The 15,240-nt window shown below is 39.5% G+C and overlaps 1 protein-coding gene across 2 annotated transcripts in view; it reads left to right on the top strand.

Moving 5' to 3' along the window:
- Window positions 1-15,240, top strand: part of DUSP16 (dual specificity phosphatase 16) — a 61,368-nt gene that overhangs the window by 16,009 nt on the left and 30,119 nt on the right. The window contains exon 1 of one of the 2 annotated variants that reach the window (XM_018085811.2): window positions 10,583-10,657. The exons of the other annotated variant lie outside the window; for it this stretch is intronic. The gene's annotated coding sequence lies outside the window, so the exon portion shown is untranslated. Of the gene's footprint in view, window positions 1-10,582; window positions 10,658-15,240 lie in introns of those variants that run through there. 2 annotated transcript variants of the gene reach the window in all.

Below are 15,240 nucleotides of genomic sequence, written 5' to 3'. Positions count from 1 at the left end.
TTCATACTTCTTGCTCAATTCTGTATACAGACTGCTGCTACTGTTTGCAGCAACCTATTTGTGCTGGTGGCAAGATTATTTTCCATTCCTTACACTCTTTATGTGTCTTAGCATGAGTAATAACACAAGCTTAGAGACCTCTGCTTTCTCCAGTGTTTGGTACTGTAGTGGCACACAGGAGCAATTGCAGAACAACTCCTTCTGGATGTGGCAGTCAGGGAGACAGTGTAGCTGGAGATGCTCAGTCTAGTCCACGTACTGGAAGCATTTAGGCTGGATGTGAAAAGCTCTGTAGCTGTGCCACGAGGTGAGCCTGCACAAATAAACCCTCCTTCATGTGAAGGCTACTTTGAGCACAAGACTGGTGGTTTGGTTGAGGTAGCTCAGGACTCTTAGATTTAAACATCTCCCCTGCACACTGTCCCTGCACTGAAGCCAAAAAAAACCCCCAACAACAAAAAAAACAAACAAACAAACAAAACACAAAAAAAACCCCAACCCAAAAAAAACCCCCCTGCAACCTCTTGCTTTTTTGCTAAAATTCATGCATATGGCCTTAGGCATACCAATAGGCATACCTTTGATGCCAGGTGGTGGTCTCCCTGCCAAACCTAAAGCTGGCTCTCAATAAGATCTTATGTGGTTATGCTTTCAATAGAGTACCAGAAAGCTGAACCTTGGCAAAACTGTACTTTAAGCTGATGGTGAGAACAAAGGAAGAATATTTTAGTCCTGGATGGGCATTGTGACTACAGATAGACTAGATACATTTTCTTCTAGATCTAAGTAATAGATTTTATTTATTTTGCCTATTCCGTTGTAGTGTAAGCTAAATTAGAATTTAGATGCTCTAAATAATTATTTGGATTTGTCCTTGATTTTTTTCCCATCTCCCAGGTAATGGATTAGTTGATTTTTGGAAGCACTTGCCCTAGGCATTACTGCTCTAATTTGAGCCTGGTGGTGTGGCTGCAAAGGAAGAAGCCTAAGGAGGGTGGGAGGAGCACTTCTCCTTCCCCTCTTTCCTGGTGACCTCTGCTTCTGTGGTTGCACTCGACTCTTTTCCTGCACATTTTGACCTGTGCTGTAATCCTGTCAGAGGGGATAATTGCAGTCAGGAATGAAGTCTTTTCTGGAAAAGATTTCTTGCTTAAATCTGCACATATGAAATGTTTTTGACATTCATTGGTAGAAATTGGCTCCTTGTTGTTCAGACCATCAGAGTTAGTCTTTTCATGCCACTCGGTGTTCCTGTGGAGAACCTCACTGCATACAACATTCTAGGAGGCAAACAAACTAGCTAACACTTCTTTGCAATTCAAATAAAGTTAAAAAAACAAACAAAATTACCCCAGGTAACAAACACATCAACTACAACTATCACTGTCATGATTTTGTAAAGGTAAGTGTGTCTAATCTCACTTGTCAAATGCACTTAATCTCACCTGCTGTTTTTGTCACCAATACCTAAGTCAACTTGGAACTGAAGGAAGAGAAAATTAGTTTTACTTTTAAGACCTAAATTATTGCCTCCTCGTTGCATTGTAGAATGAAACGTCTAGTTCTAGAATTCTGAGTAATGCAGTACATTTTTAGTTGTAGCTGGAAATGGTCTAAGTTTTTCAGTAACCTGGAAAATACCTTAAAGGAAATTGTATTATTTCTATGGTGTTTTTATGGAGTTTTTGTTCGGGTGGACTTTTGTTTGTTTCTTTTTTTCAGAAAATACAAACTTTTCTCAGGCAGGCTTGTAAGAAAGGTTTGTAAGGAAAGGAATTTTTTTCTTTATAAAATGACTAATTTGGAGAAGACAGGCAAGGTTTCAGGAACACAGACATCACTTAAATCTTGAAACAAAAGCAGTGAATATAAAGCTATGTCAAGTTTGAGTTAATAATAATAAACAACTTTATAATCCAGAGAAAAGTTTGTTTGTGGGAAAAATCTACCAAAAATCCGGTAACTTTGTGATGACTACAGGATTTTCTTGTTTTGGTGTCAACTCCAAGAATTTGGATGGAGGGAGTGTTCTTTCTTTGAGTGTATCTTTTAGGTTTCTTTCTTCTATCACATACTTTCAGTGGTGTGACTTCAGCTAGACAGTTTCCATAAGAAATATGATTCATTGGGTAATTTATGACATACTTCGGGATGTGCTTTGGACTTCTTTTCCTGTTTGGGAAGAGGGACAGGCTGGATGTGGAGATGTTTTGGAAGCCTTGGCTTTTGTTTCTGTGTCAGGGTTTGATTCTGTTTCACATCTCTGTATGTGAGGAAGGGTTTGTGCGTTCTGGAGTTTGTGTCCTCCCTCTTCTTATCGCTTCATATTAACCAGTCTCATAAAAGATATCACCTCTCTGTGCAAGACCTGCCTTTCCTGTGCCCTTGGGCAGTTCCAGATACAGCAGTAATAGTGGGGATCTGTTGGATATGCTGTTCTTGTGAACCACATCTGTGTGTTTTCGTTCATGGAGTAGCTGCAATTTATTGTGGTAAGGAAGTGACTGTGGGAGAATGTACCTTCTCCTGATACTTTGTGGGATGCTTTCCTAACCGTGTTAAGGATTCATGCAATAGCATTGTTCCATGGATATATAATACAGCTTTTAACATACTGACAGGATAGTTTAAAATCAACATACAAAAAGCAAATAAAAATATCTGTATGAGTTGGGAAACACGACCTCATGAATGTGAGGGTGGGAGAGCCTGGGCTATATCTCTGGTACTGTAGCCCCAAGAGAAATGCTTTAGCAGCGTAACTCTTTTTTCCTCTTTTGCTTCTGCTCCAGCTGAGTGTTTATGAGGTAGAGTTTGAGTGGCTGCTGCAGTGGGAAACATAGATTGGCTGCGGTTAAGATGCACACAAATGTTTAGTATAAATATTTAGCAACAGACATAAACAGGAGTTAAATGGTGCAAATTGGGATTGCTAAGACAAAACTTACAGGTGGCCATTTTCGAACAGTGACCTCTTTTTTTTTTTTTTACCTACCACTGTATTTTTACAGGGCTTTCCTTTACTTCCACCTAAGATTTTTTTGTGACCTCGCGGTCAGAGGAAATTCACACAAAAGACTGATTGCACCTATCTGAAGATGAGGAGAAAAACAGTAGGGGAGATATAGGGTCACACCTCAGAGTGAGTCTCCTGCTGGCAGGTGAGAAGTGGAAGGGACAAATAACTGCTTTTAAAACCTTTCCATTATCTCTTCAGTTTAATTTTACCACTGAAACAAAAGAAGCAATAGTGGTAGTTCAAACAGCTGCTTCACTTGGGTCTAGTTAAAGATGCTTGCAAAAGCTTACTGCTCTGTCCAAGGCTCATTTGAAAATTTGTGCCTAGACAAACTTACAATATCCTTGTGCTTCACAAGCTGTCAACTTTGCTAACATGCTTAAAAACGGTGTGGCAAGTTTTTTGTCAGAAATAATAATGAAAAGATACCTTCCTTGAATGTCAAAAATTACATAGACAGATTAGCTTCTGTATGTGAGCATACTTTATTTTTATGTGATGGCTGCATAAGAAGCATTTCTGTATGAAGTCCCAATTCAGCAGGAGCTTTTCATTCTCTAGAGTTAGCTGCATTTGTGTAGAATACAGGGACATCTAGGATTTCTTTAGGCCATATAAAGATGGGGAAATACCATAGAATGGTTTGGGATGGAAGGGACCCTAAAGATCATCTAGTTCCAAACATGCTGTTGTGTGCAGGGACACTTTCACTAGACAGAATTGCCCAAAGCCCCATCCAACCACGCCTTGAACACTTCCAGGGATGGGGCATCCACAGCAACCTGTGCCAGGGCCTCACCACTCTCACAGTAAAGAATTTCTTCCCAGTATCTAATCTAAATCTGCTGTCAGTTTGAAGCCATTCTCCCTTGTCCTATCACCACATGCCCTTGTAAAAAGCCCTTCTCTGGCTTTATTGTGGGCCCCTCTTTAATTATTGAAAGGGGGGTTGAATTAGTTAAACACCTGTTTCCCACAGCTTTTAGTGATGGTCTTCTTTTTAGTGATCTTCTGGATGTTGTGTGGAAGGTGAGGCCTAAAATGGTATCCTGAATATGGACGCATGTTCTTAAACTTGTAGTCCATAAAGTTTAGGAAATTAAAAAAATTAAAGGGAGGGGGAAAAAAAACCCCAAACTGTGCAGTATTTGACAGGAAGCCAGTGTAACTCCCTTGAAACTGGAGTAGCATGCCTGAGTCAGTGAAGTATGAGCTAAGAATCTGGCAGAAGCCTTTTGCACAAACGAAGGCTGAGAGAGTCTCTCAGGAAGCCTGTACGCTGCTGAATGTGGCATGTTTGAACATGAGACTGACATCATTGTGAGTTCATAATAGTGAAAGAACAAAGTATCAGCCACAAATTAGACTGACCTAATTTTGAAGTCACTTATAGAAACCTAATAGCCCAGTATCTTGCTTGTGCAAGCTGTTTATTTCTATCCCAACCTTTGACTACTTAATTTAAACTTCAAGTTAACCCTCTGAACTGTTAAAGAAATTGTTCTGGAAGGTGCGTGTGTGTTTGAGTGGTGCTACAGACTTCCTTCCTTGGCTCTTTTTCCACTCTGACCTCAGTTTTCACATAAAGGAAGTGATTAAGGACCACCCATCATATGCCTTTATCCTTCAGGATCAGTTTTTGAGGTAAGAACCTCAGGATTGTGTACCAAAACCTAACTTGTACCTATTGGCTACTCACATGGAGACTGGAAGTCTGTCTGAAAATTATTAGAACACATGCCAGTGGTATCAGCAGGAATTTACATAGAATGAATAAGTTATTATTAAACTTATCAGTATTATTTATTGATGCATCTATGATCATTGACTGATGCTTCTTCCATTGCTGAATACTTAAGAAATACAAGGATCTTGCAGTTTGCTGATGATATACTACTTTCCAAGTATTTTAGTTGGCTCTGCGTGCCCTGAAGTTGATCCATTCTGTTGATGTATTACTTCAGTTATTGCAGAAATATATTGAACTCTTCTAGCTTGGGATTACTTTGGCAACAGTCAGTGCCTTTCTGGTTGCTTTTTGAAGGACTGTTTCAAACAAAACACTTCTACAAATTCTGGAGAAATATAAGATCTTGTTTATAGATTTGTACAGAGCTGTGTGTACATGTAAACACACATCTAATGGGATAGTACCAATATATTTTAAGGGACTATGTTTTGTTTCTCTTTGCTATTCAAAATTCCGGTAGAAGCCCAGAGAGGTTGCTACAGAACATTTCTTGTTAACCCTGGTCTTTGCCTAAGTTGCCTATCAGATAATAACACCCTAATTTATTCCCTTGGTTTGGTATTGCACATTTTTTCCCTTCAAAAATTTTTAAAAATCCTGCTCCCTTTTAATTCTTATACACTAGGTAAAATAGTGGTCACATTTTGTCAGTTGTTCTTCAGGGGGTTTGATGTATTTTGTGGCTATGTCACTCTTCTTCCCCTATTTGAGGAAGGTGTACCTGAAGGGAACCTACAAGAGAGCTGGCAAGAGACGTTTTACAAGGGCATGTAATGATAGTACAAGGGGGAATGGCTTCATTCTGAAAGAGAGCAGGGTGAGATTAGCTATTAGGAAGAAATTCTTTACCGTGAGAGTGGTGAGACACTGGAACAGGTTGCCCAGAGAAGCTGTGGATGCCCCGAGTGTGTAAGGCCAGGTTGGACGGGGCTTGGAGCAGCCTGGTGTAGTGGAAGGTGTCCTTTCCAACTCAAGCTATTCTGTGATTCTATAATTCTACTTCAATGATAATGTTTATAGTGGTGGGGAACATAAGTCATCCTATGCTCTCTTCCTTCCATTGTGAAGATATACGTAGCTTCTCTTTTCAGCCATGTGGTTACTGTGTTAGAAATGTGGCTTTTGCACTGCTGTAGGTCTTGCATAACGTGATTCAAACTCACAGAAACACTTGAGATCCATTGAAAAAGACATACCAGAGCATGTTACCTGGATCATAGCTCAGTGAATACCATGACTTTTGCTTTTGTTCCCAACTGAAGCCCTGTTGGTACTATCTTGTCAACTAAATTAATATTTAAAAGCAATTTTAACAAGCAGGCCATCGTAATTACCTTTGTGGGTACAAATTAGGTATGAAAATATGTTGTGTTCCCAGACTTTGAGCTGTCGGTAGTCTTCCACCCCAGTTAGAGTTTTCAGTCCCAATCGTCTGGGTCTAGGAGTTTGTTAATTTGTTTTCTGTACTGCATCTGCAGTTCAGCACGCACTTTATATCACAGCCTGAACAGCACTTTATATCACAGCCCTTACTCTGAACAGCCCAGAATGGCAGACTTCTTAGCAGGATTACTGCAACTGTTTAATTTCTGAGAACACAAACTTGATTTATTCCACCATGTTAATTGGGAGCCATTGCTGCACAGGATATGCCTCCGTGTTTCCTTCTCTACTCCCACTTCAAAACAGTTGGGCTGTATCGTGTTTGTGGACTCGCTGTTTTCCAACATCTATTCTGTTTCCTTGCCATGTAGATGTCATTTAAGGAAAAACCCAATTAAAATTAATTGCCTTACTGAGTAGGACTGGGCTTACATACGTGTAATGTCAATGTTTTATTTGCCCCAGCATTCCTTCTGAAGATGCTTCTGCATGCTTTTATCACTGTAAACTGGTGACAATATTAATATTGTTTATAGAGTGTGCAGGGGGCCTTTAAAATGAGTTTGACAACAGATTTAATTAACACTTATTAGGGGGGTTTTCTTGACTTCTAGATGTTTATCTGTACAACTGACAGGACATGCATGCAGCGCAGTGCAGCACTGTATTTTCAAACACAAGCAGGAAGAAACAAAGTATTAATGTTGACAGTTTGAAAAAAAAAAAAGATTCCTTCCAAACTTTCTCATGCCCTGATGTGAAGGGGTTGAATGTGCATGTTGCCTTCCGGGAGAACTGGTGTCATTTCCTCAAATGGGTGAAAGACCAGAATATTTTAACCCCTGTCATACTGTACCATGGAACAGTTTACAAAATCTCTGTTCTTAAAGGAGATTTTCTCACTTTAGTCATTCAGTTTAATTTAAGAGAAGAGTCAATAAAAAGTCTGCTACGAGAAATTCATCCCTGCCTTGCCCAGAAGCTATTCTGATTTACTTCTCTGATAAAATTACCGTCATTATCCTCTGCTTTTAATCCATTCTGGTCCTTGTTCGAAGGCTTCAGATCCACCTTCTGTTTTCATCATACAGTGACTATGAAGCAGATCAGAGTTGCTTTTATTTAATTTTTGTCTCGTTATTTGCAGGGCCATATTATTTGAATGTCTCCCTCTTAAAATCTCTCATTAGGCAAAAGGCCTTATACTTAAAGGCTAAACATTATCTGAAGGCTCTGAGGTCTCATTTCTTTCATGGTAAGCCTTTCAAAGAAGTAGCATGGACTGTTATAACAGCTGTGCTTGATGTTTATTTAGCGGCTACTCTTCAGAGCACTCCTCCTTTTAATCTGTTTCTCAGCAAAAATGACCGTGTAAAATACAAAAGTCACTGTTTGTATTGGTCTGCAGAGCTGCAAAACAGAGTTGATTCAGAATGTGCAGATTGTGTAGTAGATGGGAACCTTGGTGTCATGAAAGGTGCTGCTGTAAAGCACCCTTGTTATACGAAGAGTAAAGATAGACTGGAATTTTAACAGGTTGAGGATTTATGAATTAGTTCAACACTTTAAGGTTTTCCCTTTCTGTTTTACTTTGTGTCTTTGAAAGTTACAGTATAGTTTCTGTTAGAGTGGCAGGTGTGGACTTGCCAATTGGTCACAATTACATGATGAATCTTTACCATTTGACGTACAGGACCAAAGTGCCACATATGGTGTGTTTTGTGAGGATAAGCAACTGTCCTTCACTTTGGTTTGTGAATTCATAATTTGTTACGTGCTGTGGCTTTGGATTGAGTCTCTTCAGACTTGGATTACATATATAAATGAAATAATGTTCTAACTGTTTGTAAACTTCATCAATTTTATGCTAGATACTTCAGACGAGATTAGATTTTTAGGAAAAGACAGCGTTAAACTTTTAGGAAAGAAGAGGTAGACAGGTACTGAGATCCTTAGAAGGATGCTGTCATGCTTGACTGTTCAGTCTCTCCCTGGCTTCCAGCTTGCCTGATGCACCCGCTCTGTAGCTGTGGGAGGAATGCTCCGTGTGACCCGACTGGTTGGGTTTGTTTAGCTGCAGTTTAGGGAAGGCCCTGAGCAATGGAGGAGAAAAAAGGCTGCCATTTCTAATTCTGGAAAATGGAAAAAGGTATTTCAATAAGGCCCGGAGGACTTCTTATTTGCCAAAAGTGTAAAGGTGAGTTCATATCCTTTTGTAATTCACCCTAATTGAAAGGATGAATATTTCTTTTTCTAAAGTTAGCAGAAAAGTCCTGGCCTCTTAATGATGAAAGACTTTTTTAAAAAGTTTCCCCCAAGCACAAATAGCTGAAGTTTCCACTTTAAACTTGGGTGGCTCATTCATATTTCACTTAATGGTAATATGGTATCCTCTCTCTCCCTTACCCTCCTTACCACTAAGGCTAAAAATGGGGGGTGGGGAGGGGGGAATATAAAATATTTCTGAAAACTACAGGAAATGTCTGTTCCTTAAATAGCTTTGCCAGGGAATTTCCAAATCTGCTTAATGCTTATGGCTGAACTTGCAGCAGCTCAGTCTTCAGTCATGAGTGGATCCTGTTCTTAAAATGTGACACCTCCTTCCAGTAAACTATGTTGAAATTAAGTATATGCTTTGTTTCTCATTTGCTCTTCAGCAGAAATAATTGTGCCTAGTGGTGAAATGAGGGCTCTTGGGGGCTGCTTTAAACACTTGATTTACTTCTATTTATTAAAGTTCGAAAAACAGTATATAGTTTCCTGAGATGGTAGCTAGTTTATTTGTGAGGACTTCGGAGAGGCACGGATGGCACAGAAAGGCAAGTACTGGTGAATATGAAGACTATCTGGCAGTTTTCAGAGGGACTTCAGGAACTGCACGTGAAGCACTAAGGAAAGAAAAGGGAAATGCTTTTTGTCTCAGTAGTTCGTTTCTTGGACTGTCACAAGGTGGTCTCAGATCATAGGGTCTTGTCTCTAGGCAGAGCCTAATCAGTGTTAAGCATTAGTTTAGTTTCTGGGATGAGACTAGACAAGGGGATAGCAACAAATATGATGAGTAGGATGAGCTTTTTCTTCGTTCTCAATTGTCTTCAGCACTGGATTACAGGAAGGAGCAAAGGAGGTCTGCAGAGCCTCTTCTTGGGGCTCAAAAGAGAATTGGATAGCTTGAGCAGGCAGGGGAGAGTAAAGGACCTGGCACAGTGTTCAGCAGATCTTCTCATCCCTCTCTCTCACATACTTATGCCTATGTGCTAATGATGGGCAAATGAGAGGATCTCCAGCCTGGGTCCTTTCAGGGAAAAACACGTGCGTCCCAGTCGAGATAGTAGTCCCAGTGAGCAAAGTATGTTCTGGGTAGCACACTCTGTATCTGCCTGAAGGGCTCTCACCCCATGTTCTACTGCTGGCATTTGCAGGGTTTCTAGAGCAGTTGCCTAAAGCCAGAGGTGATTCTTGTAGCTTTTCTCCTTGTGGTGTGGGTTTCCAGTCTGTTCACTGACTGCCCTGATGTGCTCAGCCCTCTGCTGCAGTGGCTCTGCACGGTTGTCGTATCATTTTACCTCAGGGTTCGGAGCCACCCCTGGATTTCACAGTAAGGCAGTGCTTGGCAATAATTTATTGTCATGGTTTAGGTTACAGTGATTAAGCAAAGCTGTCATCTCTTGATAGTGATGATTTGAATCATATTTTTAGATGCCCGTGAAACAGCTTGGAATTGACACTGATGTGTTTATTTTAGCTTCCTTGCGTAGAAGTTGTAATTTAATTTGTTTGTGTCAGAACAGCAGGTGCTTTGTATAGGCTTTGTATGAGTATGACTATATGTAATGATTGGTGATGCCACTGTTACCAGTGAGGATGCAGTGTTGGCTTTTTTACTGTGTGGGGAGGTGGGATTAATTACTCAAGATGTTCTGTTTCATTAGTCTTTGTCCATGAAAAAGATAACTGTATTCAGACTTACTTATGGCTATCTTTCATATTAATAGATGCTGAACAAGAGTTTGTGAATTTGCTTAATTCTGTGCAAACGCATCACCAGTGAATGCTACTTATAGATTAGTTTTCTAGCAGGGAGATGTGTTAAATTGTTTGGAAGGCTACTGTTGGTTGGTTCTTTTGTTAGTTGTTTGTTTTTAAACATCTCCAACTTTTTTTTTTTTTTTTTTACTTTAAGGATAGTAGAGATAAATGTACTGTGGTGTTTTTGTCTCTTTCCTATTAGAAAATCAGTATTACAGAACTTTCTATTTCAGACCCTTTCCATGTACACAAATGCTAGCATTTATAAATATCTTCTCACCTAGATTTTCATGTGTTTGGGGAAGTTTTACAGGAAATGACTCTACTGAAAGTGTGAAATCCATTTTCTGGTTTTTTTTATCTTGTAATAAGGATTTATTATTTTTATTATTTTCCTATGTTTAGATATTTCCCTCTGCTGGCCTTTGTATGTGGACCACCTTCTGTTCTGTTCAGCCCGTACAGATCTTGACTTAAATGTGAGTAATTGCTGCTGACATGAAATAATAATAGATTAATATAAAAGTACTTCAGAATTTTCAGTTGCTTTGACATGGAAGTAGTAGAGGGAGAATCATCTTTTAAAAGTCCATTGACAGTTTTCCTTGTTGCCTAGTGTCCCAGGCAAGAGGAAACTAAAAGTGTAATGTATTATAGTATATGTTTGAAGTGGATTAAATAAACCTTCATTCTGGTTGCCACAGAACTATATGCTGTGGATCTGCAGTGAAAAAGTACTTTGAAATGGAAAGACCTTCTCACTTGTTTGGGTGGATAAGGGAGTCCCCAGGTTAAGTCTCTGAGTCTCTTTTCAGTAGAATGGTGTAGCATCAACAGTGTGTTCTATTGCTTCCCATCTATCAGTCAGGTTTCCCTGCTGTAATATTAAACAAATATTTATTTTTTCACCATGAGTGTCAAAGAAGTTGGCTTCTTGGTAAATGCAAGTGATGATAACCTGGTTTGTTGCTTGGAGTTGGCGGTGGTGTATGGATGATGTTTGCAAGCATGTTGCATGTATTTTGAGGGCTATGTTGAGTAGGTCAGGAAAATGTGGTGTTTTGGTGTGCTTTTTGGTTTTATTCTGAAATGATTATAGTAGTATATTATTTCAAATATGACTATTTGTATGAAAGGAAATATCTTTGTTATCTAAATGGAAGATCCATTTATCTTGCTTAGCCCAGCTGTCTCAGAGTGCTGGCGGTAAAAATGTTGCTAAGCAGTAGGTATAGAAGTAGAGCAAGCTTAAAAATCTAGACTGAAGGTCTTTTGTGCAGCTTATTTGTGGGAAGTTGATTTCTTTCTGGCTCTGTCTCTCCATGTCTCAATTTTCAGACTGGTTGAAGTGGGGTGACTTTTTTTTTAGAACTAGTAATCAAAACTGAGTCAAGCAGGATGAAGGACAATAGAGTACTGAACAGAAAATTCGCCTTCATCCATTTTTTTCCAGTGGGTTGTACTTGCCTTTCTCATGAATGTATGGTGTGTAATCTAAAATGCACATAGCTACTGTTTCTACAAGGAAGGGAAAATAAGCACTAAGCGTTTTGACTGCATATATAGATCCAAAGTACAGATGTGTTAAAAGTAAGAGAAGAGGGAGCAACCGTAGATAAGAAAAAAAAAGCAGGGTGAAATTCTTAAAACTGCTTTTCTTTTATGAACACAGTACACATGTGACATTTAAAAAAAACCAAAAAACAAAACAATTAAAATCTATGTGTTTCTATTTGAGTCTTGCTGCTGTCCAGTCTTGTACCAAAGGCGAGCCAACACCTGTACCAAGTGTTCGGGAGGGTGGTGGAAAGTGTTTGTGCTTCAAGCCCCCCCCCCCGACAGGAAGCATGAGGAAATTATGTGCTTAATGAGATAATGACACTTGCTCAAATCATCCGAAAAGCCAAAAGACCCCCTCATTCCCCTCAACATGAGCCCTTGTGAAGAGCTCTTTTAATTCACAAGCGTTTGTTATCTCACTCCTGTGTGATCTGCACAGTGGCAGATGTAGGCTGCTTGTAGGCTTCCTGTAACTTCACTTAGATTCCCCCCCCCCTCGGACTTTACACCTTATTATGCAGTTATTGATCTCTGGAATTTATTGACTTGCTGAATTCAGAAGAATAACCATTCCTCCCTTTCACTTAAAAATCTTAGTTCCTTGTGCTTCATAGACACTCTGTGTTTCTTGCTACTGATAAGTGGCGTCTGGAGTGAGGGCCAGACCTCTCTCAATTGTCACTTAGTCTCCAGTAGCATAGGGTACAAGTATATGTCCAGAACAGCATTTATTTCAATCTTTTTGAGGCTGGTGAGAGAATGCCATGCCTGTCATAGATGTTGGGGGGTAAAAAGCTTCTTGCAAGAGTAGGAATTCACCCTGTGATCCCTAGATCTGGAGTTCCTCTCTAATGCATAGTTTGTGTAGGCCAGTTTGTCAAGTATCACATGTGGCTGTGCTCATAGGGACTGGTGCTGATGGTATTGGCACCAGCTATTGAACCACTGGCAGCTCCCAGTTCAGTAACACTGATGCCAAATATTCTTTTGAAAACAACTGATGTGTCAGCAGTAGCACATCCTCTGCAGTTTAGGGTGTCCTACATCTGTGTTTTCATTCAGCTTTTTGGTTTTTTTTTTATGCTGATGCCCATCCTAAGAAACAAGAAAGGAACTGTAGAAAAGGATAGTGTTTTTCTCATGTGTACATGTGTTTGCCTGTAGAAAGTAGAAAAATACAGAGTTTAAAAAAAAAAACAACACAACAACTCCTTCAGGTGTCTCAGCTCAGTTTGTAAAAGCTGCCCATCAGAACCTTCTAATATTCAGATGCTGTAAAGTTATTTTGTTGGTGTTTTGCCATGCAGCAGTGATGTATGTGGGAGCATTGCTGTAGGCACCTGACAAAGCAGGCGTAAGCGACACGGCTGAGCATGTATGACACCAAGGTTCCACTTCAAGGTTATCTTCTTATGTGAGGTGGAAGTATTTCAGAGATTATAAAAAAGCTTCCAGAAGCTCTTTGCTAGTTCCTTAACTGAGGTAGAATTAGAGATTCTCAATCTGAGAGTTTTTAAAATGTATTCTTGCTACATCTGTCTCTCATCCCTGGAGGTATTTAAAAGACATGTAGATGTTGAGTTTAGGGATGTGGTTTAGTGGTGCACTTGGCAATGTTAATTTAACAGTTGGACTCAATCTTAGAGGTCTTCTTCAACCTAAGTAATTCTATGATTCTGTATAAACCAAAACTTGAGATAACTTAAACAAGTGTCCTGTTGTGATTAAAGGAATTGCTTGGAGTCAAAGTAGTAGCAGTGGAAATTAGGTGTATACAAAATGTGAGTTACTGTGACTGAAAAATCAAACACAAAACACAAGTGCCACGTTTCCAATTATGTGATTGCTTACTTCACTCCATCTGAGCCACTTGGGATGGGGACAAGAATCCCTGAGGCAAGAGAGATCCTGTAGTAATGAGGCAGCATTACACATACACATTAGACATCCACTGTTGTTGGTGTAGAAGATAGTAGGGGTTTTGGTGGGTTGGTTCTTTAAACAATATGGAGAAACTGTAAAGACACCAGGCAAGTGTTGAACAGATCTTTTTAGTTTTACTGTGAGTTAATTGAGGTAACAAGCAGTGCCACATGTTGCAGCCCCTCTGCAAGGAGGAAGCAGCCATGCAGTGTTATCTGTGTGCACGTGAGTGACTTCATGGGGTATTCTCGTAGTTTGATTACGGATCACTTTTCCATAGTCCTGATTTCAGTGTAGAACACCCTGTGGCTAGGGTGGTTTCCTAGCTCGAAGATCAGCAATGGCCTACTTAGGGCAATGTGTTATATTACATCATTTGATGAGACACTATGGTGTCAATCATACCACTGAGATGTAAGTCACAAGTAGCACAGCAGAAAGACAACAGTCAAGAAATTGAATTTTATCCTTTTACAAACACATTAGAAATTAAACAGATGTTTCAACACCTCGTAGCATCTAAATGATTAGAGCAGTCAACAGGACAGGGAGGAGAGCTCAAGTATTTAGCTAAAGCAGGGAGCTGCCAGTTTCTCTTGTTTAGATAGGTCCCAAGGAAGAATCCCAAACTCCGATAGCTCCAAAAATGGAGAGAATTAAAAGAAAAACCTGTACTTGATAAAAATGTCGTTTCTCCCCTGCCCAATGGGAGATGTTCCTGTAGAAATAGGATTTCAGTTGCAATAACTTGAGGTGACATGGTTAAGTTTATTGCTTTCAAGCCATGCTTTCAAGGTACTTATTGCAATAAGGTAATATGGTTATTTAAAAAGATTCTTCACTGGTAGCCCACTTGCCTTATGTTCTTTACATGCTCTTTACCCAGTCACCATTTATGACTGGTTTGAATTCTTTTCAAGGGTCTTCTGAAACAAACTTCTGTTGCATGAAAGTGAAGGCTGAGACAGCAAGCAGTAAGCATTTAGGAGATGAGTATTCCTAAACTGAAAGTTGCAAATTAAAGATTAAGTATTTTTAACAGCATGTGTTTTAGAGTTCCGTAGTTTCTCAGCTGCTTCATTTTCCTGTTATTACTTGGACTTTAAGTCAGCAATTTATCCATCAAAACAAACTGTCTAGTTCACGAACAAACTGTCTAGCTTAAAAAGGAGCTAGAGCCAGTTACCACTAGAGCCAGTGGAAAAGTTTTCATTGAGTTCAGTGGGTTTGGTGTCTGGCAACCTTTGATATGATTCAAAGAGAATCAAAACTTGTGACAGGACATGTTAAAGAGAAATTTTAAAAAATGCAGAGCACTGTTTTCCTTCTGAAAAAAAAATGGACACAACTATCAAGTTTCCTTTTTTTCCCCCCTTGCAAAATGGCATAGTCTTTTGATGCCTTCCTGAGGCCAGTATATAATGACTGCTCTTTGGGGGGGAGCAGACTTGCCAACCAGGTTGCAAAGATAGGGGGTTTATTTAGTACATTTAGTTAAGGCTTGGTAAAGTTTTTTTTCCAATTTTTTTTATAGTTGAGAGTGATATGCATTTCACATATGTGCTATGAGAAGGACTAT

Source organism: Manacus vitellinus, unplaced genomic scaffold (assembly GCF_001715985.3).
Source record: "Manacus vitellinus isolate BGI_N305 unplaced genomic scaffold, ASM171598v3 scaffold_88_pilon, whole genome shotgun sequence".
Classification (NCBI taxonomy): Eukaryota; Metazoa; Chordata; class Aves; order Passeriformes; family Pipridae; genus Manacus; species Manacus vitellinus.
Note: the sequence above shows the minus strand (reverse complement) of the source record. Positions and strands in the feature narration are given on the sequence as shown.